General features: G+C 36.6%; 1 protein-coding gene and 1 long non-coding RNA gene across 2 annotated transcripts in view; one reads left to right on the forward strand and one right to left on the reverse strand.

The window, feature by feature from the left end:
- The window catches only part of LOC111606153, a 191811-nt gene that overhangs the window by 104275 nt on the left and 60019 nt on the right, over positions 1 to 27517 (reverse strand). The window contains exon 2 of the long non-coding RNA XR_002751927.1: positions 20365 to 20489. This is a non-coding gene — a long non-coding RNA (uncharacterized LOC111606153). The remainder of the gene's footprint in view (positions 1 to 20364; positions 20490 to 27517) is intronic.
- The window catches only part of cdh20 (cadherin 20), a 93865-nt gene continuing 70815 nt past the window's right edge, over positions 4468 to 27517 (forward strand). Inside the window, exon 1 of the mRNA XM_023325890.1 lies at positions 4468 to 4664. The gene's annotated coding sequence lies outside the window, so the exon portion shown is untranslated. The remainder of the gene's footprint in view (positions 4665 to 27517) is intronic.

Raw genomic sequence — 27517 nt, forward strand, 5'->3', positions numbered from 1 at the left:
TTTTCTTCTTCTTAAACACTCAATTAAATCTCTAAAATGTAGGATTCATGAGAAAAATACTGACGATTGCCGTCTTGTCCTGCAGTAATGCTGATGAATGCCAAAATGCAAATGGCCGCCTAGTTAGCATAATGGTGTTAGCCCTCAAGAGGACGAGACGTTTCCACAGAGCTGAGCAGATAATTTCCACAAACATCTGATATCACTTTGTTTCAAAGATCCCGGTTTTTTATTGGAAATCAGCATCGTTAGAGAAAACAGTGCAGAACGACTGCAGACCTGCGCTTGTATTGATCCCAAACAATTGATTAGATTTCCCCACACACACTGCCTGGATTATTGGATCTATTTGATCATTTTTGTTAAAAATAATGTTCTTTTTTAATTACAATTTGCATCTGCCATGGCTGCAATAAGATCAAGACCAAACAGATAGGTATTCAGAAACTGCAAAAATAAAAAATGTTACAAAGTATTTTTGGTCTAATTTCTAGTGCAAATATCTTAATACACTAAATAAAACAAAACTAACTTACAAGTAACTTTTCAGCTCGTTTTAAATCAATATTTTGTTAATATTTATGAATAAGTGCAATTTCCACTAGCAGATTATTTCATTTAAAACATCGGAAAAATGTCTTGTTTTAAATTAAATAAACTGAAAAGTAAGATATTTGTGTCAATATTTTCAATAAAAGGATGAGAAATAACAAATTGTTTTAATTTAATGCAAACTCTAGTCTGGTCTGAAATATGATATCCATGCATTTTACTAAGTTATGTATTAATACTTTTATATTTAATAAGTTGATACTGTATTTATTTCCAGTTTGAATTTTTTTCCTGACATATCAAAATGATTATTTCTTTATTGTTCATATTTGGCATCATTCACTATCCATAGAATATATATATTTTCAAAATAATTTCCCTTCTAAAATATGTTTGAAAAACAAAACAAACAAAAGAAAATAGACTTAATCCCTCAGAAATTTCACTGAAATTAACCACATTAGAGCTAGAATCATAATAGAGAATCAGGGTAGCATTAAATACCTGAAAGAAATACACACAAAATAAAATAATATGTCTCTTTTGAGCAGTTTATCTCTTTAATTCATGCTAAAACTAAAATTGTAGGTTTGTCCTGCGTATCTGGTTGTAGTTGCCATATTGTGGCATGAAAACCAGATTTTAGGACATTTACAAAACCAATGAACCCAGTTTCTGAATACGGACTTACGGAATGAAAACGACAGCAGAGATCAGCATATTTTTAAGTTTTATTTCCAGTTTTCAAGAGCTATAGTTATGATTATTTGGAGCCAGAGTTTTGTGGCAGGAAAATGACCGAATCACAGAGTTCCTGCCAAAACAAGCGAACGGAGTGGAAAGTTTCAGAGCGGCTCAGTCGATCTCCAGACGTGTTTACGTACTGGCTGAGGAGGAAACCAGATAGAAATCTCACAAAAAATACTGCAACTGAATTAAACTGCTGTTAAGAGACCATAAAAAGCCTCACAAAGGAAATCTGCACAGCTTTAACCATGTTACTATTTCTACAGGATTTTTGCAGATATTACAAGTCAAGGATGAGCAACTAAAAAAAAAGAATATTTCTCCCTTTACAAGTTTAATTATTTTAATTTCTTTTCTCACAAACAAAAACATGTTTGATATATAAATTAGAGGGAGAGAGTTGGGATGTTTAGTAACACAAGCTGCAGCAGAGGCAGCGAAACTGGCGCACATAACTTAGGTAAATGACAAGAGAGTTTTGTCTTTGGTTTTCAGGGCAGAAACGCAGATGTCTCATAAAACAATCTTTGGTGTGTTTTTTTGTTTTCTGTAAGGATTTATTTAAATTTATATCTCTGTGTTGCGTCATATTCGTCCTCAGGGAATCAAAAAGCAATTAAAAGTTTGTAGATACTCAGATCGATTTCATAAAAAGAGCATAAAACTAAAAAGGTTTACATTATGATTAATTTATAGGAGCTGTTAACCAGTTGCATTAATGCACTCGAATTAAAGGTCAAGTTTCTCTAATCTATTTTTATTGCTGCATTTTTACACATCTGTACTCGCAAAAGTATTTGAGCTGTTCCTCATGTCGCCTCAAACCTCATGGCATCTTGTTAGGATTTTACCACCAACACAAATTATTATATATAAGAATTGGATGAAAAATGAAAAAAATTAAATTCTTTGTAGAGTTACCTCGAGTTACATATGTTTTGTATATCTAAGGACTGGAATATTTGCCAATTTTCAGGTCTTCCCAGGTGGATTTAGGTCTGAGACATAGTTCTGGTTACATGTTTATGTTTGTCATAAAGAAAAGGTGATTTTTTTTCCCCATATATTTGATAAACCATAAATCTATTTATTTCCACTCTAGGTATAGAAAAGGGTTATAAATGTTGGTTTAGAGCCGTTTTTGTTAAATAAATATTTGTGGGAAAAAAAACTGAAAAATGTTTAATAAATATCGTCTATAGGAAATATGTGGTCATTTTTAAAGTGTCACTCTCTTATTTTTGTCTTTAGGTTTTAAAACAAAGAAAAATATTGAACATTTACTAAATATTTTTCATCTATTGGATGCTGATGCTTGTGGAAAATGATGTAGACAAAGAAAAGTACATTGTCATACAGATTCAGTTCAATTGGAGACCAAAATTTGAACATTTGTTACATTTTCAGTGGCTGTGGCTCACTTTCACACTGCACTGAGTCAAATGAATCAAACCCTTTGAAAAACCTGCTCCCCTCCTCACCTGTGGGGGCGCTGCACCAAGAATCACTAATGGAAACAACACAAAAACCTCTGATGAAGTCACTGGGCGCAACTTTCTTCTTCATGAAATGTAAACAAAAATGGAGTGGTGTCAGATTTTATCGGTAGAAGGATTTCTCTTTAGCCAGTGCTAAACTAGCATGTTTGTTTTGGTTGTATTTCACCCAGAATGCCCTGCGTTGTAGTTCACTTCCTGCTTTTGGAGCGGTCTGATTCGAACAGCACCAGAGTTCAATTCAACGTAATGATGAGAAGAAAAATACTGATACTTGTCATACATGTCATGTTGTTATGAAAATTTTATACAAGATTTATTCATGCAAAAAAATGCTAAGATCTGCATTTTGTTATATCAATATTTTAAAAACTTGTTGGTTTTGCTGTTTTGTAGCAAAATTATTAAGGGGCGCTAAAGATCCAAAGAGCCACAGGTTACTTAAAATCCCAATAAAATTCAGAATAAAATATCAAAACATTATTTTTTACTACATTACCTCCTGTTCAACCTGTGTCTATCCTATCCTACCACTTCTAAAACAACCAATAAAACGGCTAAAGAAAGAGACTATGTGACATGTTAACTCGTCTGAAACACTCCTGAGTGTTTTAATTAAGACCATTTAATTATTAACTAAGCCAGGGAATAGGGCAGTAAATATTTACTCATTAATCTTACACATTGCTTTTAGCCATGATTAATTTATAAACCAATTTTCCTATAGTGTGTGCTCACGTGTGAAGAATGCACAATAATTCAACCTGCACTGCAAAAACACAAAATCTTACCAAGTATTTTGTTCTAGTTTCAAATGAAAATATCTTAGTAAATTTGAAATAAGACAAAACTAACTTATAAATTGAACAAATATATTTTCAGCAAATTATAGGAGCTTGTTTAGGGTAAAGATATCTGCATGAGAAACTAAGTAAATACTTGGTAACATTTAGTTTTGTTGAAAAGTTAATACACTTGAGATAAGACAAAACAAATGTATTTGCACAAGTAACCAGACCAAAATTACGCAATAAGATTATGTGTTTTTACAGTGCAAGTACTTTCTCACAAGGAAAGCCTGTGTTGTTGTTTTTTTGTATATTTTAGCTGTACACTGCAAAAACAGAAAATCTTACCTAGTATTTTTGGTAGAACTATCTTAAGATAAAACAAACTTTTCAGCAAGACATAGGAGCTTGTTTTAAGTCAATAACTCTTTAATATTGCTAAAATATATATTGCTAGTTCTTCTGGCAGATTATTTCATTTATAACTAGATATTTTTCTCATGTTATCAGTAAAATAATCTGCAAGTGGAATTAGCCCTTTTTGTTGATATTAAGGAATTATTGACTTAAATGGTCTTGCTGAAAAGTTGCTTGTAAGAGAGTTTTGTCCCATTAATGTGTGTTAAAATATTTGCATTAGAAATTAGTAAGGCTTAATAAGATTGAGTGTTTTTGCAATGCAGAGCACAAAGTTAATAGACTATCAGTTAAAGGGAAGAGTGGGGGTGCTACATATGCAGTGAAGAATCGTTGGATTTGTAGAGTTAATTCGTCTACAATCGCTGTGGCTGAGCATTGATGCGCGGCGCAGGGATGGGAGGGAGAGAGCAGCAGAGAGGGAGAGCCGCTGAGCGAGCTCGTCCACTTGGCTGCGAGCGCAGGGAAGAGGCGGAGAGAGGAGGGTCTGCCTTTTCACCTGAAGATTACTTTGTCTCACACTTTGCTCACCCAGAGCGCTGCAGAGAGGCGAGTCGATCGGACTTCTCTTACAGAAACCGCTGCCATCGGAGTCCCGACTGGGGAGAAAAAAGTGCAACAAGAGGAGAAGAAGAAGAAGTAGTTCTGGGTTTCCTCTTCAGAGGTAGGATTTCATTTACTTATTTACAACCTGCGAGGAGGTAAGTGAGCTCTGTGTCTGTCATGACTTTGGCATTGGGAGGTGAAGAAGTTGGAGGGGAAATGTTGAGGAGTTTAGTTGGTGCACCGGATGGCGGTGAGAGGAGAGTTGCTGTGAGTGATGGAGGAGTTGGGGGATAGAGGGGCGGCTGGCAGCCGACTCTGTAACCAAGGCAGCTGAGACGAGACAGAGCCAACAGGGGACACTGGGATTTCTATTTTTCACCCTCGCCGCGATGCGTTCGGGCGCTGCCAAGTCCCCTGCCTCATCCCCGACGGATAAAGATTTCATTGTGCGCCACTGTGACCGAATTCATTAAGCATCTACCCCTAGCTCCCCCCTCTAACTACCCCCAATCTCTCTATTTGCCCCGTAGTCAGTTCACCCCGCGCTGCAGCAACAGTTGAGTTTCTCCATGCTCTGCGGGAAAAAACCCAACTGAGAGCTCCTGGAGGGACGGTGTCTACACCCGAAAAGTTTATCAGTGAAACTCTCAGGACACCACATGGGGTCGCTGTAAATGCAAATGACCGCTTACTGGAAATTTATGTCATAGCAACTTGGCCAGTTTGCTGCCGCTTCTGGGAATTGGATTCCAGTGACATCCTGCTGGCTAAGGACAAATACAGCAGTAAATGTGGGGAAAATATGCAGAACCTAAGAAGTATTTTCTAAAAGGCTGTACAGCTGTGGTTAAAAATCAATCATTTTGCATTGTTTCTTGTTAATATTGACTTCCCTTAAGGGGTTCTTATCCAATTGTTTAAGTTTTTCTTCCAATTAATCTTAAACCGCAGCCGATTCTTTTAAATTTTTTCTTGGTTTTCATTTATAAGCACCATTTTCTACAGAAATTGTAGCAATAAAGAGAACGGCAGAATCAGTAGGACTGAATACAGTTTTGTCTCCAGCTGGCCTGAATTTCTACAAATGAGCAAATATGTTCACTGTACATTAACAGAATCGAGGTGAATGCCGGTTTTATGCTTGTAGGTCGTTTTTAGGTGCCCTCTTGTGGCCCAAATAAAAAACAAAACACCCTGTATAGTACAAGTCGTCGGTTTCTGAATCAGAACTAACATGATTTATTTTGTTCATTCAAGCAGGTTTGATTTAGGCAGAAAAATTGGTTGAAAAGGGTTTAAAACAGTTTCTTTTTGAAAACACATTAAAACAATTGCATTCTTGGGTCTTCAAAGGGATAAACAAGCCAAACCAGGAAGGGGAGAACAGGACAAGCAAAACTGATGGATTTAAGTAGGAAGTCGACAGCCAGACCACTGAAAATGTGTCGTTTTACCAAGATTGTTGTTGTTATATCAGTGTTTTGTATCTGTTAAGTGATTCTCTTGATAAATAATGTTTACTCAAGTTAATTAGCAGCAGCACCAGCTTATTTTCTTTCCACTGTGTCTGAGCCAAATGAAGGAGAGTGTGTTTGATTACAGCTGCTTTCTAACTGTATATCATTATTTGAATTGGCTGTTTTTGGCCAAACAACATGCAGAGGTGGGGACACTCACTGCATGGCTAACATTAGTGTAAACTGTCAAGACTGATTATGTCAACAAAAGTAAGACCTGCAAATTACTGCATTAATAAATATTAAGGACTCTGATAATCTAGCCTGGTAAAACCAGCCTCTTGTTCTACGCTTGTCTTCGTACAGAGTGTCTATTGAGTGGTTATTGAAAAGTGATTGGTTCTCAAATGCGTGGATTTTACACAATCACTGATTGTGATGTGTATCTGTCTGGTATGCAACTTACCAAAATAGGCATGATTTGGTTATAAGTCTGACAGCTACCAATACTACTATTGGTATGTGTTGAATGTGCATCAATCGGCAATAGTGGCATATAGCACTAGCTCGGCGATGTGGTGGCTCTAAGCTAATTCACAAAATTTGTTTAAACTGATTGCACAATTATTCTGGATTCGTTGGGACAAGTTGTTTTATGCTATTACACTCTCCTAGCTTATGTATTTTTTATGAAAGTTGGAATTCAGCCTCTTTAGAGAAACCTTTATAGCATAACAGAAGCTAAAGATTTGTTTTACATGTTCACAAATGTAAAAAATCTGAGACAGCGCTGTGCATTTTTCTGGTTACTAATGATGTCTGCGTTAAATCTCTTTGGTCTTGCAAACACTACTGGTGATGTCCATTTGTTTTACTGCCTTAGACTTACAGCTGTGCAATAAATCAGTAACAATATGAACATCACGATTGACACATGATCAGTATCAATAGATATTACGTCCGAAATAAGTTCAATAACTTCACCAAAGTTAGAATCACAGAGCATTCTGGGAGATGTAGGCAGAGAAAACACTTTAACCGCTCTAACCAAGATGGTATCAACTAACTCACTCACTCTTTGGTTACCTAGCAACAAATAAAAAACGGTGTGGAGTAAAAACTGTGGGTAAGACAGGCCAGATATTTAAAACAAAAAACTAGTCAATATTTATGGATATTGAGTGATATGAAACGCTTATATCATGGTAAATTTTTCAGGCATACTGTCCAACCCTACTTAACTTTCATAGTAACTGGACATAAACTGTTTTGAGATTTCAACAGCGTTTCGGCTGAAATTTGGAAAGTTTGTTCCAGATCATAACCGACTCTAACCAAATAAATTGGAACCTTTTCTTCTGGCCAACACATTTTTAAAGAGGTAGCAACGACTGTGAAGGTCAGTGAAAAGGCTGAATTCAAAAGGACTTTATGTGTTTTCGTTTTATACATCACTCTTTTCATGCCTCTCTTCACAGTAAAGCCGGAGTCATCACCCCTTTAGGTAAAAAGACTGGTACAGGCTTTTATGGGCTCCTTATTGTTTCCAAGATGTGAGACACCACCCTCGTGGTGAAATCAATAGCCCAGTAAATTCCTAATTGAATGACTGCGGGGCTCAGAGCCTGACGGGGCTTTATGGGCTACCAGAAGGCGCCTTTGAGCGCGCGGAGAGCATCAAGCACCCTGCTGGCGTTGTTGTGGTCTGGGAAACAACGGCGCGTCAATCAGCGACTGCCTGGCAGGCGACAGTAGCGTTAGCGTTCGCACACCTGCCAAGATATGCTTCACGAGACGAAGAGGGGATCACGTTACTGACAATTAGCTTTTCTTCCTGCTGAACCCGGCCACCATAAAGCAGAGAGGACACCTGTGAGGCGGGTCGTAGGTGTCAGAAAGACGGAGCGGGAGCTTCGGGGTTTAAGCGCAGGAACACGATGAGACTTGTTCTACGTTCGCCGGTACTGTGCATTGGAGCAAATCCTTTTGTTTGAGCTGTAAGTCATCTGTCTGAGCTACTGATGAAGTGACTGACCTCAGGGCTTATGCTGCTGCTGCTTCAACACAAGGAAAAGACAGCAATATGTTGTTTGTGGAAATGTTTGAAATGTCACACGTTTTCAGACAATACACCATCTCTCCTGTTACTTTGTTGGGAAGTAGACAATGGAAGGGGTGATGTTTATGAGTATCATGTAAATGTTCCTCTAAACCGCAGGAAAAATCTAATATTTCCAGTAATATCTGATCACATACCAAATGATGAAACTTACAGGACAATAAACTCACAAGTTCACTACAAAAAAACAATATCTTTTGTATCTTTGGTCTGGCTTCTAGTGCAAATATCTTAGTACACTTGAAATAAGAAAAACTAACCAACAAGTAACTTTCCAGCAAGAAATAGGAGCTTGTTTTAAGTCAGTAATTTCTTAATATTGATTAAAAAAAGCTATAGTTTCACTGGCTGACAAATTCACATAAGAAATTTTTTCAGTGCTTTTTCATTAATACTAAAGAATTATTGATTTAAAACAACTATATCTTTCTGAAATGGTATCCATAAGTCTGTTTCATCTTATTTCAAGTGCTTGCACTTGAAACTACACCAAAATATTTGGTGGGTATTTTGTGTTTTGCGGCATAAACCCTTCATTTTATTTTGACATGGCTTTACCAGACCATAAACTATCATTATAGACTTTGGGTAAGAAGTTTACTGTGTAGATTTATGTTATTTTTCCATTGTGAAATGATTATACAACCATCTTCAACAATGATTGAACCGGCTGCGCAATGCAGTTAAATTATTTAGGAAAACATAAAAACATAATAAATCACACAGTCAACAGCTGTGAAAACCATCAATGTTCTATTTATTATGGTTCTAAAGCAACTCTAACTGGCTGTTTGTAGTTTTCTGGAAGTTTGTTCCAGATTTGTGGTGCATAGAAGTTGAATGCTGCTTCTGCATGTTTGGTTCTGGTTCTGAGGATGCAGAGCCGAACCAGAAGATCTGAGTGAGTCTAAAAATTTGATACAACAGCAGATTTTTTATATATTTTGGTGCTAAACCATTTGAGTGATTTATAAATTAACAGAAATATTTTAAAGTCTATTCTCTGAGCTACAGGGAGCCAGTGGAAGGACTAAAGTTAAAATCTTGCTGTGACATTAATCCTGTAATCCAGGAAATGTTCTTCAGGTGACAGAAGGCCAACTTTGTAACTGTCTTTATGTGGCTCTGGAGGTTCAGGTCACATTTCAGCCTGAACTCCAGATTCTAGCTGTAACAACTGAAGCTGCTCAGAACATGAGCTCATTGTTTCTCTTGTTTTTATTGTTTCGCCAGGCGGAGCCTCTCAAACCAAAGCTGTTCACTGAATTAAGTCTGAATCTACATTCATGGCTGTTGTTCATCTATTATGTCAGAATATCGCTAGCTGACACTTTCCACACTGCAATGAGCATTCACAGAAAGAGACAGCTGCTTGCTTCAGCCTCTAAACGCAGACTGGAGATATTAAGACATCGATTTGCAGGGAAAATGAGACAAACACTGTAATCTGTGAAGATAATCTTTCTCCCTGCACTGATGGTCCTCCACAATGATCCAGAATACAGCAGAGAGGAATTAAACACAGTATTGGAAAAGAGTTATCCAATGATGTGATGTTATGGCTGTGTGGCATCTCTCGGTGTGCTTCTGCTTGGAGAGGGAGTTAAGAAGATTTTTAGCACAAAAATGTTTTCAGTTATTTCAAACTATTAGCAATCTGCCTCACAGCAAAACACTACAAAAATATTAACACCCAAATGTTAACTGTGGCTCAGAAAAGCACTTGTACCTTTTATGTAAGCTTGAAAACTGCATATAACCCTTATAAAATATGGTTTTTAAATGTTTGTTGGAACAGTTTTCATGTCTGAGACAGATAATCTGTGAAAAGATCGATCTGCTCAACCTCTACCCTGAGTTGCTATTGCCTTGTGAAGAAATGAAACCGCTCCCAGTCAAAAACAACCAATCAGAGCACAGCGCTGTCAGTCACTTTTGAGAACGGGATGCCAAGTGAGCTAATGGCAGAGAAACAACTCACCGTTACAGGAAAACCATTTATCTGCTGTCATATGAAGAAGCTGTAGTATACCAGAGAAAAACTGAGGGGTGAGCATGATTGACAGCGCTGAGACCCGCCTCCTTGTTCTTACTGGTTGCTTCTCATTAGCACTGGCAGAAGACAGAAGAGCTTGATTTTTCAGATTATTCGTCTCATACAATACTGTCACAACATAGTGACAGTTTTATTTAGTATATTTTTATAAAAGTGACATATTACAGCCTTAGTGTATTTTATGGGGCTATTATGTGAAAAGCCAACCAAAAGGTTCCACTAACAAATTATTTCCCAAGTTAGAAATGAAATAATCTGGAAATCTCCTTAATCTTGACCAATATTAAGGAATTACTGACTTAAATCAAGTTCTTATTTCTTGCTGAAAATATACTTGTAAGTTAGTTTTGTTGAATTTCAACTGCATTAAGATATTTGAACTAGAAACTGGACAAAAACACTTGGCAAAATTTAGTGTTTTTGCAGTGTGGTGATGGACTCCGACCTGAACATCTGGAGCCACATAAAGACAGTTATAAACTTGGCCTTCTATCACCTGAAGAGCATTTCCAGGATTAAAGGACTAATGTCTCTGGAAAATCTAGAGAAACTCATCCATGCTTTTACATTAAATAGAATATGTAAAGAATGTATGAAGTACTTAAACTGGAAGAATAGCCTTAAAATACTTCTGTGAGTTTATAAAGCACCACAAAACATTACAGATCTGCTGCTGTTGTATCAATTTCTGGTTCTGATCTGCTCTGCATCCCCAGAACCAGAACCAAACATGGAGAAGCAGCATTTTCTGGAAGAAACAGAGTTTCTTTACATAGATACTAAAAAGAAGAAGTCATTTGTTCTGAGTTGCTTTTGATTAATAATAAATGGAACGCTGATTCACTGACGTCTGGTTTTAACTGTCATCACTTCATGTTGGCACTTCAGTGTTTTGCTTGTTTGTTTTTTATGTTTTCATCAAATGAAGCACTTTGAACTGCTTTGACGATGGAATGTGCTAAACATATAAACTTGCTTTACGTTGTTTAGGTTAAAACAGGGAAGCTGGTCTGAGTTGTTGAGAAACTGGACAATCCTGGGAGAAATCATGTTAAAAAGTGGAGTCCAAACTGTCCAAAATCAATACGTTTAAAGAGTTTGAAAGCAACAATTTTAATTTTTTAAATATTTTTTGAACATGTAGTATTTGGATAGAAAAGTGTCCCATTATTCTGATAAAAAGTTATTGTAGATCCAACACAAAGGGTTTTGTAGGTTTTCCTACAGTTTATAGAGTCGTCAAATGTGTTTTAAATTTCATTTAGAATGAAAATAGTCTGGGAATTTCTTTTAAAAAAGAATCCTTTTAGACAAATTTTATGAAAGTTGCTGATATTTTTGGTCATTTGTACTGATTTTAATAATCAACAAACATCATTAATAAAAGATAAATCCTTCCTCTTATTCCATTTTAGGAAGATTTCAACTTGTCAGTAAAAACAACCTGCGTTAGCGGCGCAAATATACAGGATGTTGGTCTTTGTCGTCATGGCAACGGTACTTTGGACACTACTGTGTATGAGACTAGAAGAGTCCCGGGGTGAAAGTTCACCTTCCCGAAGTACAATGACTCCAAACATACAGCCAGTGGAATATTTTATAGTAAAGCATATTCACATGTAAGAATGGCCTCAACCAGTGTTTTTCAAACTGGGGGCCGCAGATCCCTGGGGTGACGCCAGGGGGTGCTGTGAGGACCTCAGAAAGTTGGGAGGAAAGATGCCGGAAATTTTTTTTTTCATCATAATTTTTTATTTTATCAATCATTTTAAAAAATATAGGTTAAAATAATTTACTTAAATGCCATTTCTGATGCTCATTTTCTGATTGGCTGCCAGTCAAATTCACCAAGCTGCTTTGCTCTTCAAGCTAGGACAAAATGGAAACACTTCTGACAAGAAAGACCAAAGGACTCTACTGCAAAAACTGTGGAAATTAAACAAAATTTGATAGAATTAATATAAAATATTACATATTTTTATAATCAAAACAGGGGATTGTGTTGAGAAATTGTATTCTCTGGTAATAAAGTCATAATATATTATCTGATAATAAAATTTTCCGCCTTGTAACTCATGGCAATCTAAAATCTTATGGTATATGGAAGCATTTATGCTAAATGAATGTAATAATTATTGAATAGTGAATAAAAACATTCTAAACATTAATGTTTCTTTACATATTTTCTAGCATTGTCTGTCGGTTTGCAACGGGGGACCCCAACCAAAGGTTAAGCCAAAAAATAAAGACTTGAATATTGAGCTTCATAGATGCTCTAAATGTTGCAGGTGAAATATTCTTTCCTTTTCGTAGTTATTCATAATTTCTGTTTGCTGATCTCATAAAAAAAGAGAAATAAATGGTTTGAGTTTTTAGGCTAAATCAAACGTGAAAGAGTCCAGGGAGCAAAAATACTTTTGCAAGGCACTGAACACTTTACACAGTTTGGGGAATATAGTAAAGAATCCAGATTTCTTCAGCTCTTTGGGTCACATTTGGTTGAAATCAAAGAAAAACCCATTGAAAAAGTAGCATAGTGACATAGTAATACCTTACACACGAGGCTCACATCTCGCTTCTCATATTGCGACAGAAGACACACTCAGACTTTATCATAAACAGAAGCTACCGTCTCTGTAATTGCTTTGTTTTTATAGAAGTTTTGGACAATAAACGTCTTCACTGGAGGCACAGTTTGAAACACAGAAGCATCCATTTAGCCCCGGTGGACAAATGTACCGAGACAGCTGAAAGTACAGCTCTAATTTAAGCTGTCAGTACCAACACAACTAATACAACTCCAAGTAATAAGTTGGTTCCCCTGGGCTTCTGCTGCAGCCTAAATACACTGCAGTAAAGGTAAAAACTGTGCATGAAGTGGGAGAACAAGTTCTTAAATCCCCAAACTGATCCCACATAAGAAGATGCAGGTTTTCATTTGATTAACTTATTAAATTACTCCAGTTTGAAAAATGCACTCAGAGATGACAGATCTATTAGAGGGAGACGGACAGGAACACGTCGGCTCTACAAATTAAACAAATTCATATTTTACTGCTTTCCTACCTGACAGGATTCATTATTTTCCAACTTCCAAACATTCGAGGCCATGTTATGAAAAAAATTAAATAATAATAATAATATATTTTTTTAAATTGAGCTGATCTGACATGTGAACCTTCTCCCTCGGCAGTCCTTCACAGCGCTGCGTGGAAACATACTGTAAGCCTGTTGGTTTTTAATGAACTGCTGGGGAGCCGCGCTTTATTATCCATTTGATTATTAGTGAAGCAGATCCAAACACTGCAGATAATGACGAGCGTGGCTCGTAAAATACATACTGCTCATAATAAACTGCGGCAGCCTGCTGAATTAAAAGCAGAAAATATTGGAGACAGGTCTATAAATGCTGCTGGGGACCCAACAAAGAAGCAAACACAGTTAAAAATCAGTTGTTTTGTTAATCTGCGTAGATAGAAACTACTAGCTGACATCCAGGAGCCTCAAATGTGTTGGCCGTTCTACCCTAAACTTAAATATTATCAATTATAAATGCACATAGATTCAGGAATAAGAACAAGAAACTTATTCCATCTTCTCCACTGCCAATTTCTGGAGCTAATCTTTAATAAAGGCGAGCTTTGACACCTTTAGATTGTTCCCAAGAGTGGGAACCCGTTTGCCGCTGGTTACAGAGTCTCATCTTAGGGTGCTTTCCCACCCATAATGTGATCAACTGGAATGAATTCACACATATTCACTGCACAAGACTCCACAGCTGAAGAAAAAGCGTGTTCAAGCTTGTTTAAATTCGCTGCAGAAGATTGGGACAAGCCAGGGAAACACAGGGAATTTTTGAGACCAAAACTCAACTCTCTGAATGTCAACACACACCATGTTTGGAGGAGCACAAAATACAATATACGATTGGATATGAGAATAAAGGAAGGCTGTGTTTTAGGGTGCTGATAGTCTGGTAGACTCTGTTTGATTTAGGAACAAAATTGCAACATTTGTTATGTTTTCAGCTGCTGTAGTTCTCTAACTCTGCACTGTGTCAAACGAATCAAGTCCTTTGAAAAACTTGTTCCCTTCCTCGCCTGTGGAGGCGCTGCACCAAGAATCACTGAAGGTAACAACATGAAAGCTGCAGTAGAAGACACTCAGCGCGACTTCTGTCTTTACGAAATGAAAACAAAAATGGAGTCAGATTTTAGCGGTTGTAGAATTTGTGTTTTGTCTTTGGTAAAACATCACTACTCTTATCTCCTGCTAGCGCTAGACTAGCATATTTGCTTTGGTTGTACTTACCCAGAATGCCCTGCACACAGTGCAGTGATCTTTGTCTGCTTCGTGTTCATATATGCATTCGAGCTCACATCAATCGAACCGAGGAAAAGGTTTTCAGGCACATTCACACCTCACCAAACAAACCGGACTGTCTACACAAATGGACTGGAGTGGGATTAAAGCGGACCAAACAGGGCTGGTGTTAATTTACCCTTAATATCTCAATATTGAAACAAAATTTTACTTTCTATGGTAAATTGAATTGTCTGGCTGTTTGAAATGACAAACTTTTCTTGGGTTATGGGTTTGCGTAAATCTGTAGGGGTCATTTGTCTCTGTTTTATGTATTTTGTGAGTGAGAAACCCAATAAATTTGGTACTGTAACAGACAACAAAACAGCTACATATACCATGTACGTCCTTTCAGTGGAAAGTTACAGTCCCGACCCAAACACCCACAACCCAAATCACCATCGATCTGTTCAAACCTTCATCCACTCCGTCAATTAAAACATCAGGAAAAAACACATAAAATATTCATCTGATCTTTGAACCGCAATTAACTCAAAATTAAACTTCCCCAAACTCATCCATTATCTGAGACCAGGCTAAAAATAAACAGCTCATCAACCTTCAGCGGAGGCCAAAACGATCATCACCATGAATAAGGAAAACAGGTCGACCTTGGTGCTGGCAGACACTGATTATGTTTTATTGCTCCTCCCAACCAAAATGAGCCAAATACTCACCAATGTACTCCGGCGGATAAAATGGAGCGAGACGGGGAATGAGTTATAGCGTCTGGAGCTGGCGTGCTCCAGTTAACTTTTTTCTATCCTATAGCAGAGCAGAGGATGAGCTGCCATAAATCTGACCCACACATCCATTAGGTTTCTATACTCTCCAGCTCTCAGCATGACGTCCCTCTCTCCATTTATTTTAATGTGCTGTTTTTTTAACCGCGTATAGCGTGTTTGCGTGTGCCAGTTTAGCTAATTAACTGTTTGGAGAAGTGTTTTGGTTTCAATCTGTGCATGAATTTGCTCTCCGAGAGAAATGACCCAAACTAAAGAGGATCCAAGGACAGTCAGTCAGATTCAATCCAAAAGCGGCTCCAGCTCTAAATGGCAGCGTTTAAATGACTAAAGAGACAGAACGCAACATTAGAAGCAGCACGATGTGCATTAAAACACTGATTATACTGTAGTCTGATGACGAGGAGAGCATGCAAACAATCTGCAAATTAAACATTTCACTTGTTGAATCCAACAACATAACTAACGCAGTGAGTCCTGCACATTCATCAGCAGCTTCTGAGTTACAGCACAAAGCTGGAGAAACATCGCCGTTTCCATCTGGGTACCAACAGAGTTTATCAATCATCCTTGTGACTCTCAGCTGGTGAGGCAGAGCCACAGTTTACTGCTTCCTGTGTGTTAATGATTAACGCTTATTTTAACAGTCAAAATTAGAGATGCGCTGAGCCAATATCAATATCTGTATTGGTCCTGAAATTCAAAAAAATTCTTCGCCATTTTTCTTTTCACTGGCACACATTTCTCCATCTGTCAGCTGTACGGTCTATGGGCCATAGGAAACATGTTTAGCACATTTTTTGCACAAAATACTTCTTTTAATGTCTTTTCCAGCAGCCATTTTACAGAGCATACAACAAGAAAACCAGCTGAACAACAAAAGATGTAGATCGGGTTTCGGAGACAATGTGCCCGATCCATAAGGGCAGATCTATTCAGTCTAATTCTACGTTTTGTGCTCTGAGCGACGTCTTGTTTTATTATTTATTCTGCATTATATTAAATGCAAACACCAACTTGCCATGCTACTGCTGTAATCATGGTCCAACAGGGTGTGTACGCGCCTGCATGCCAGGCTTGTTTTGGATGGTTCTGCAACCCGGTGCATATAGTTTATAACCTCAGAGAACAAATTTAATGCACCTGCATTTCTTTTCTGCACCTGGCAGATTTACGGGCTGCATACCAATGAGTGACATGTAGAGACTCGACCAACCTTGTTTTGGTTCTTAAAGGGGCAGTATTATGTGTTATTTTAGAGCATAATCAAGTGACTGTTACCTTTAGTTGTTATGAAAATGCTACAAATGTCAAATATGACTTAAAATAAATTTACTTTTTAATTTAACTCCTTGAAATTGGGCCTGTGTCTCTTTAAGAAAGTTCCATCTTTCTGAAGCTCCGCCTCTAGGTAGTCAATACAACATGGCTTCTCTATTGTCCCTTTAACAACGGCTTTACCAGTGTTGTACTGAGAAGTAGCTGCTACAGTTGATGTGCAATTACAGCAGGTGTTTGCTGATTGCTGCTGGCTAGTCTGAAGGAGCTGAGTGGGGGGGGAGTTGCACCTTGAAGGCGGGGCTAGGTCCACCCAGGTGTTTTTCACATCTGAAAGGTTGCCATGGAGATTAAAGGATTAGAAGATAGGCTTGTGAAGAAGGAATATCATGATAAGATGATGTAAAGCTGAAAATGTTGATTTTACATAATACTGCCATTTTAAACATGAAAAAGAAAAATGATTTTATATCTATTTGATCAGATTTGCAAGAAAAAGAAACAAAACTTGATGCAAAACTCGCTACTACGGCGCAGCTTTGCTGGTGTGTGCGTCTGTGTTCGTAACTTGTGAGCACATGGGTGTCGGGGCGTTTTTCCGTTGCGTGTGTGTGCTTGCATCAGCGCAGATTGCTCATGAAATGCGACCTCTGGAAAAGTTTCCTGTCCACATTCTCCTCTTTGAACTCCAATCCATTATCTTCAGGTATCAAATTCGCCCCAACAGGTGTATTGTGGTAGATGATACGGGCCTGTGGCAGCCTGCCACAGATGCGGGGATGAAAGAGAAGATCCGGGTCTGTGCACACACCAACACACTTGCGTATCCACCTTGAGAGTTTGCAGAAAGCGCGGGCCTCATAATGCAGCTATCACCAGGCTCATCGGCAGCTGCGAAGAAAGTGAATCTGCTTTTAAAGGACGTGTGAAGACGTCTATCTGGGTTCCTGTCATCGTTTTTCTTTCATACCCAGAGGCGTTCGATCGATAGCAAACAGAAACAAAGAAAGTCTCATACTGTTTATGTGAGACAGCGAAGAGGTGAAGCAATAAAACACTGGATTTAGTTGTTGCCTCACGAAGATGCTTTCAACCTCGGTTTTTACAAATTACCATCCTTTGTACCTGCTGCACATTCTGAAACTGTACCTGTACCAGTGGATGATATGAAAACAACTAAATGATGAGTGTAAAACGAACATTTTGTAGAGCGAGAGCCTTCCTGTGAACTTGGTGGAGAAGGAAAACAAAGATAAAAAGAAGAAACAACAGCGAGCAGATGGTCAGAAACACAACTGGGTGCTAGATGTGTTGTTGAGCAGCTGTATGCCGACACGTTCAATTTAATAAGCTGCAAAAATGCCAGTACTGTTAACAGCTTGTTGCACAGCCCCCTCATGGACTGTAAAGACATTCGCTTGTTCATTATTATCACTATTTTTTACATAAAAACAGAAAAATCCACTAAGGACTGCAAACTTCAATATATTCTACTGGGATTTAATGTGGTAAAGTAAACAAACTGGCCTATAACTGTGGAAATTATACATTAAAATGGTCTCTGTGGCATCAGCATCTTCAAAAACAATCAGAAGAATATCAATTTCCATGTTTCCAAAAGGTGTTTCTGAAACTAAGAAATATTCACATTGCACCATCCAAGAACAAGTGGCCACCCATAACGTACTTACTCCTTGATATTTGTTTAAAAAACACAAAATGCGTCATTATAACGTGATTCTAGCTCCAGACAGATCTAAGAAGGTTGAATTTGTGAATGCAAACGTGTTAAATCTGGATGTGGCTTTATGGCTTTGGGCTAATGCCTGTTTAATGTTGTGAAAGTTCGTCCATATGGTTGAGATAAATATTGTTTACTCACCTCCAGTCCTGCTCAGAGCTTCTTCGTGTTTATTTTATGGGCTTAATTTAGCCAATTTCAGATTTTAGAGTTAGCTGACCTTTACTAAAACCTGTCAAATTAAAAAACTAAACAATCCACTAATCCTATGATAAATTAAAATGAATTCAATAGTTTCCATTATGACGATTTTTCAAAGGGTTTGTTTGCTTATAGAGACACTAAAATTCTTTGTATTTATGGTTGTGTGTGTCTTTTTACTATGTGCATTTTATTCATTGCTTTTGGTTGTTGTGTTTTAGTTTGGATACATAAAACATCCAGTGTTTGATGTTCCTTCCATAACGCAAGTTTATTAGTCTTTGAGATGGCAAATTTGGATTAACATGCCATTATCAATATATTATCACAATAGTTTCTGGATCAATTTATCGTTCTGCAAAATGTGTTACTGTGACAGGAAACGCAGGAAGGAAAGAGAAAAAGAAAATAATTTTTTTACACATTTTTCAATGATTGTTGGTGTTCCCATCCTTAGAAGTGTCTTATACTGTAGCTAGCCAAACAAAATGGTGAATTATCGCCACATTGTGGTTATTGGCTGCTATTTACAAACTAGATCAACATGTCAATGTTGACAATCAATTTTTCTAAACTTCTTCCCCGGCTAAAAGCATATTAAAATAATATTTAATACAGTCATAAATTATAGACAGAGGTAATGCGTATTTCAGATATGACTGATTAAATTAGATGCTAATCTTGCTATTGAACTAATGAGATTAGATCTGCAATGACTAACCAATTATTGAAATGAAGTCAACTAATTTAGTAATTGATTAATTGTTAACTAAACCATGCAACAAACTTAAAAAAGGCTACTTACTGGAAGGAACAACATATTCACAGGTGCAATTAAATCAAACTGTACAAACGTTTTCCCACTTAAAATAAAAACACCGTCAGCTGTAATCAAGTCTTATCCAAAACTCCTCAAGGAAAATAGTTATAGCTTCACCCATTTCAGATTTACTAAAGGGATGCTAAAGGAAACATTTTAGGCAATAAAATGTTTATTATATTATGTACAAAAAGAGATTGAATTATTTGCTTATTTGCACATTTTAATGTATTTCTAGTACTGTATAAAAAGGTTTAAGTGTTTAAAAGAATGTGAAATGTTACATTTTCTTAAGCGATTAATCGTCAAAATAATTGATTAATCGTTTAATAAAACAGTTAGTTGTAGCTCTACTTTCTATGTATATGTAAAGCACTCAGAACCACATAACTGCAGTTAAAAGAGAGATGCTCTAAACATAACCCGTGCTCTATTTCCAAACAAATACTCTACAAATGTTGTTTGTTTTGCTGAGCTCTTGAGAGTACACACAGCTTCAAATTCATCAGAGTTCCTGCTGTTTGATGCAGCCGACATCCCTGGCGCCTTGTTGCAGCAATAGGTGGGAGCGTCGGGGCCGAGCACCTCCCCACTTCCACACACTAACATGGATGAGTCGTTTGATCCCAGGGTTCAAAAGACATCAGCCATAGTCTCTGCTACCCCCTCCCCGCTCTCCGTAGCCGATTCTCTCCTTTGAAATAACATTACCTGTGTCCTTTCTGTGAGCTCAAGAGTCTGCAGCAGCAGATGAGACAGAATAGAAAATGTAGAAAAGGAACTACGGCGTTTGTTATTGCCTCTACAATCGGTAGGGCGGATCAGTTATTCTCCCTGAACTATCGAATGTCTCCTGTGAAGGTTTATCCAAACTGGTGGGAGAGCTTCTTAACAGTTTTCAAGTCTTGTCGTTAAAAATTCCTACAGTTGTTTGAGATTTTAATGGATTAAATTGGTTTTAAAGTAGACGTCCTTCGGTTTCATCAAATTATTGGTTGGATTTCAGCTAATAGTGTGCTAATCGAGTTTTGGGGTACTTACAGACAGACTTTGTAAAGAAGATGAACACGGTCCATAACGTCAACTGGTTTGTTGACTCCACTTCCTAATCCTCAAGTTTCACCGCCAATTTTGAAAACTGGAAACCAGTAGATGATGCAGCGCCTCTGAAAAACAAGATAACAGAATTATCTGTATCATCAATCATGCTCTTTCTACTTTACTCAAGGCTTATTGTCTTCTCAAATTCAAGATTAGTACATTAGCGCTCCCAAAAAGCTAAGCTACTAAAACGCTAATTATCTTAACAGCCAAGCTCTTTCGAAGCAGCAAAGACCAAAGTACTAACCAAAGAAATGATTGACATTTAAATTTAAAACAAATAAAACATGTAGATACAGGTAAATTCGACATACAGGTAAAGAAAATCAAAATCAACTTGAACGACTAATATTTAAATATTTGAAATCAACAAAGGCTACATTAACACGGCAGGTCTTTATGCTCAGTTAAATTTTTTTTTTGTTAAAATTAGATTTTTTTCTGAAGTGGTCGCTAATGCAACCACAATTAGACTTTTGTGTGAACGGTTTACAACCACAAAACAGAAAAGAAAGACGTTACAGTGTAAAGACGTTACCAAAGTAATAATGGATGGAACCAATTATTGATCAATTTTAAAGTTTTTGAGCAACAGGAGCCGACAGTATTGTCAAACATAAACAGATCAAGAAAATCTACCACATCTGATTTGTTTTGGTGCAGAATTATGACGCAAGGCGGATAAAATATGACATTCCCGCTCTGACTACCAACATTTTGAAAACCATCGGATACCAATCCAACTTAGAAACACATAATGTAGCACAATTAGATTTTTGGGGGGTGAAAAAATTGGAATTGGTTCGTTCAAACTGAGAATATGGGTAAAAAAAACAAAAAACAAAAAGTATTTGAATCACATGTTTCTGCTGTGTGAACATAGAGTATTTAAATTACATTTAAGTTCTCTGATCTTTTACTTTTTGTCTCATAATACAGGATTATGCTGTTAGCTTAAATAAACAATTAAATTATTCAATTCAGTAAAGGCCAAACACATGGGCATGTTTTATTGTATCTTCTCTGCGTCGCGTTGGATTATAAAACTAACAAACTACAAGATGAACATGTAATTCACCATTGTTGTTGTTATGTATGAAATATTTGTGTTTAGAGGTGTTTTCGCTGTCCAAATGAAAAAGTGTTAAAAAAAATTTAACTTTTAGGATTTCTTAAAATGGAGGTTCCAGTATTTTCTGGGTTTTTACCAAATAATGACTAATTAGCTAAAGTTTGATTTGCTAATTCAGGTTAATTTGGTTTTTGTTTTATGTATGAAATTTGTTGAGCTGCATCAACAAATTTCAGATTAAAACACAGATATTAAACCGAAAATGAAAAAGAAAACAAGTCACCTTGTGCTAACAGGTAGCGGTTCTAAGCTAGCAGGAAATAAAGCAGAAATGTGAATTATTGGTTCTTCAGTTGATGGTAAAGTCAACATGAGTTCAGTTTATATGAAGTGGCAGGTAATCACCAACATTTCTCCTAATTTATTCTTTGGTTAATCTAAAATTAAGTGCAGTAATATTATAAAATGATTAGAAAAAAGGTTCCTTTCTGTCAAAACTGTCTGGTTCAACAACGTCTCTTATCTATTCAAGTGTTTGCCGTCACGTCAGTGAAGTTCCAGCATTAAGTATTTGAAGATCCAGGCATGAATTAGGAGCAAAGAGACGAGACGCCTGCAAATCATATTTAGGTGAATTAGAGTCCGCTGACTCTAAATGCGCCTGGTTCTTTCTATAAATGATTTCAAGGCAGATAAGCATAGAGAGAAAACAGAGTTTCCTTACTGTAAACCAAAAGAATGTTATGTGATTTTCAATATTTTTCCATCTGAGCAAAGATTGCAAGGACCAGATCTAATGATAAGTTTGGAGGAGATAATTCCAGGTTTATGGTTTTTATACACACATTCAGTTCCTCCATGCTTATGTATTAGTTTGAGACATTTTAGATAACGCCAGAACACAAGAGGGAATAAGTATTAAAAAGCATCAAAAAGCCTTTTCTCACTAAATATATTCCACGCCATGTTGGTAACAACCAACTCTTTGTGAAGCAGGCGCCAACTTCTGGTGTGAATTTAATGTCAACAGGCAAATTAGACAGACAAATATTTAAAAGTAACTTTTGAGCAAAGAATCATCTTATGTTTGGTCTATGCCTTTACACTGATGAAATAACTGATCATTTCACTTATAACAAGACATTTTCCCCATGTTATATGTGAAATAATCTGCCAGTGAACTAGAAACTATCGACTTAAAATAAACTCCTATCTCGCTGAAAAATTACTTGTAAATTTGTTTTGTTTTGCTTCAACTGAACTAAGACATTTGCACTTGGTCACCAGCATTACGGAGTCAGCGACCAAAATACTTGACAGGATTTTGTGTTTTTGCAGTGTTTTATAAATTTTCAGAGGATTGCCACTTCTATTTGGTCTTCAGAGAGAGATTAACACTGAAATTCATTCTGAGCGGACAGTTTAATTTAACTTGTATCAAGTAATTTTCAGCAAATGAAAATAAAATGTTAGATGCTATCCTATAAACATTTGCTGAGAGAGTTGGCATGATGGCACCTCCCTTTAGTATTTTGTTTCTGAGCCAATAGAACGGGGGAAAAGCAACAATTACCTTTCTTTTCCTTCTGTGTTGGTTTTCTAATTAAAATTGTATGCATACATAATTTTAAGGGCAACTCAAAACGATTTAGAGTTACATTTTATCAGATCCAAAGATTTATACACTTGGCAATGCTGCAGTAATTTGATGATTATTAAAGAAATAATAAACATTATTTATGAAGAAATTACCTCAAGACAATCACTACCACATTATGCCACAGCAGTCAGAGTGGTGCTTTTCTTAATTATATATTTTACACTGAAAAAAATAGAATCTCACCAAGTATTTTTGGTCTAGTTTCTAGTGCAAATTTATTAGTAGACTTGAAATAAAACAAAACAAACTTACAAGTAACCTAAGTCAATAAATCCTTAATCCAACTGAATTTCAACATATATTTTTGAACATAGCATCTACTGCTAGTGTAAATTATGGTATGATGCTAATTAAATCCACTAGGCACTTAAGGAACAAACAGACTGTTAAATCTTAGTCTGTCGAAGCCACTAAGAGTTTGTGTTTTTGCAGTGTACAGTTAAAATAAACTAAAAGATATTAACTTTCCCAGAGATAAAGTACTTGCACTGCAAAACACAAAATGTTACCAAGCATTGATACCAAGATTGACTTGACCACAAGTACACTTGAAATTAGACAAAACTCACAAGTAACTTCAGCAAGATAAGAGCTTGTTTCACTTAATTAATTCTTCGAAATTGATTTTAAAAAGACCTGGCAGATTATTTCACTTATGTTAGTTTTCTCTTATTTCAAGTGTACTATGATATTTGCATTAGAAACTAGATCAGAAATACTTGGTAATATCTTGTATTTTTACAGAGTAAGCACTGTAATTGCACCCAAAATCCTTGTGAACTTGCTAAACAGGCTGGAGACAAAACCCGTCAAATCTTTAAGATTCTGCAGAGAAAGAAAGAAGTGAGACAGACATAAGTAAACAAAGCAAGTGGAGAGAAAGTGAGATGAAGGCCTGCTGAGTGTTGGACTGTGGATTTCTCTCCCTTCAGCTGCTGGCTAAGTCTGTCATCTGCTCAGCGTTTGAATCAACATCTGGTGAAGTCGCGAACACGCAGCTTCCCGAGCCTCCGACGGCGAGGCAGCGAGGGCGAGTGAGAAGCTTACACACTCAGCTGGGCGTCACAGTTGTAAGGAGCCGACGGAGAACAACACACACGGCCCCGTCAGTGATGTATTTTCAGCACATCGCGGCCGTTCTGCTGGGAGAAATGCATTACGGAGCCGGTGCCTCGCTGTAATCACATTAATGTTTCCTGTAATGGAGTAATGCTGGATATTAAAGTTCAACTTTTAGCATTACGCTGCATTTACTGATCCTATCAACAGGTCACGACTCGGATTACGCGCTCAGCATTGTAAATAAGCATGGAAGATCATACCTATTGGGGTCTCATTCGTTTACGTTTCCTGGTGAACATCAGGAAGACGACAGCCTTATGATCAGAGTTAACTTTGCTTATTGGGTTAACGGACATTTGAAACATTTGCAAAGCTTCAGGAAGTCTTAAATGAAACCAAATTATCTTTATCTTGCTCTTGGCTTATGCTTGTGTATAAACTTTTTCAGTTGTTTCCAATGTTTTGGAGTTGAAACTCAAGCCTTCTTGGTGCAAAATTGGTAAAGTTTTAAGAGAAACAAACACTTGGATATATAGAAAAAAAGAGCAGACAAAATAAGAAATAAGATGTTTGAGACATCTGATTGATGTGTTAAAGATGAATAATCTTTAGCTATAAATTAAATATTAATAATTTGAACAATTCACTTACCACCAGTGTAAATTATGGTATGATGCTATTTAGAACCACTAGACGCTAAAGGAATGAAACAGACTGTTCAATCTCAGTCTGTTGACTATTTCATAAATGCCACAAATAATCAAAAGAACTTTAAAATTGAGTCAAAATATTATGTTTTGACTATTATGTGGATGACACTAAGATTTTGTGTTTTTGCAGTGTGCAGCTAAAATAAACTAAAAAAACATAAAAACGCAGACTTTTCCAGATATGATGTACTTGCACTGCAAAAACACAATATCTTACCAAATAGTAACTTCTCCGCAAGATATAGGAGCTTCTTTTAAGTCAAAAATTCCTTAAAATTGATTGTTTTTAAGTACAAGTTCCACTGGCAGAGTATTATTAATTAATTATTAATTAGATTAGTATTAACAAGAAGTTTTTCCCATTTTAAAAGTAGAAAATGTAGGTTTTATTGCCATGTTAAGGAATTATTGACTTAAACAACCTCCTATATCTTGCTGAAAAGTTACTTATATCTTAGTTTTCTTATTTGAAGTGTAAGTTATTTGCACTCAATACTAAATAAAAAAACCAGTTGTTTAGATGTTGCGTTTTTGCAGTGTAGATATCTACAGATTTTTATGTCAGAAATCATCATTGATCATATTTACCACTTTTATTATTATCCATTAGAGACAAAGGCCCTCAAGTCAAACCCACTTTCTATCTGGGAGATTATTTGCAACCAGATGCTACAAACAAAGAGTAAATCCCACTAATTAGATTTATATTTACAGTGCAGAGACATCTTGTCACAACTATTGTTGTAGCAGATGTTCAAGCTGTCATATTCTCATTTTTTAAATCTATGAGGATAAAACTGAGTTAATGGGGAACACAAGAACTTCAGAGGAAACCTGTTATTAATTATTTGGAGTAGTTTGTGAACAGAAACAGCATTTGTCAAAACAAGTGATGGCATGAAAAATATTTCACAGTTTACTGCTTTAAATGAGCGTGCAGCGAGTGTTTCAGTCGGCCATTACAGGTCATCTTCAATGCATCAAGCTGTCGTTTCTATTTCTGGGCAGTAGCAGAGAGACGTCCTATATCTTCGCCTCTTTGGGTTGGCTTTATGGGAGACCTCCTCCTCATGCAGTTCAAGTCAGTTGTCAACATGATTTATGGAGATGTGAGCTATCTCTAGACCAGCTCCTCAATCTTCCCCTGACGAATTGCTACCATCGGCCCTTGTAACCGTCGTTTGTTTTCCTTGCAAGCCAATTTTCATCCAAGCTGACAAATTAAATCTGCCATGTTTTGAGGAAGCAATTTTTCCTCCTCTTTTTCATATATGACCCGCTCGGCAATTATCAGAGATGTGAGTCTGACACACGGCTGAATGAAGCTCTCAGCGCAGTTCGGGAGTCTGATATGAGTAATATCCACACTTCTAATGGAGGTAGAGCGCTATAAGGTTTAATGGGTGGGAACGTGAGTTAGATGACATGTTTCTCTCAAAAGATACGCACCAGTTATTGTCCCAATCATCTTGTACAGCTCACTAACACCAGTGCTACTTGATTAATTTGACTTTTATGAGCAGGATAAAATACTGTGTAGATTATAGAGGTGAACAACCGGGAAAACTTTCCAAAACATAAAAGGTTCCAACAGCCAATGCAAGATACAGGAAGTGAGAAATGAGAGTCAACACTGTAAAAACACAAAATCTAACCAAGTATATTTGGTCTAGTTTTTGGTGCAAATATCTTAGTACACTTAAAATAAGACGAAACTAACTGAGAAATCATGTTTCAGTAATTTATAGGAATAAAAAAAAATTCTATTCATGAAAAGTACCAATTCCACTGCCAATTTATTTCACTTATACCATGGGAAAATATCTTAGCACTTTATGAATATTAAGGAATTATTCATTTAGAACAAGCTCCTATGAGCTGAAAAGTTAGTTTTGTTTTATTTCGAGAGTAATCAGAAATTTGCACTATAAACTGAACCAAATATACAAGTAAAAGTTTGTGTTTTTCCAGAGTAAGCAACAACGCAAAGCAGATTTCAGCATGACAATACTGCAAAAATTTAATCTTACCAAGAATTTCGGGTCTAGATTCTTATTACCAAGGTATTTGATATCAAGATATATTCAAATAAGACTATAAAACTAGCTTATAAGTACATTTTCAGCAAGGTAGGAGCTCGATTTAAGTCAATCATTCCTTAATGTTGATGAAAAATATCTAGTGTCAGACTATTTCACCTACAACACAATAAAAATGTTGTATTATAAGTGAAATAATCTACTAGTGCAACTAAAAAACAAATTTTTGTATCAATATTGAGGAATTATTAACTTCTACTTTTGCTGAAAACTTACTTGTATGTTAGTTTTGTTTTATTTGAAGTGTTGCATTAATTAGTCAAAGCTACAGGTAGGTTTTCAATGATAAAATTATATATTTATAATATTATACATAGTCCAAACACGTCAATACCCCTTATTGTTTATTGCATTTGTTTTTATTTATTGTAGTTTGTAGTTTCTGTCTCTCTTAATCCACAACCACAATGTTGGTGTGCATCTAGGAAATACACACCAACATTTCCTAGAACCATCTGGATGTAACCAAGTTTTACCAAAAAACCCAGTA

Source organism: Xiphophorus maculatus, chromosome 21 (assembly GCF_002775205.1).
Source record: "Xiphophorus maculatus strain JP 163 A chromosome 21, X_maculatus-5.0-male, whole genome shotgun sequence".
Taxonomy (NCBI): Eukaryota; Metazoa; Chordata; class Actinopteri; order Cyprinodontiformes; family Poeciliidae; genus Xiphophorus; species Xiphophorus maculatus.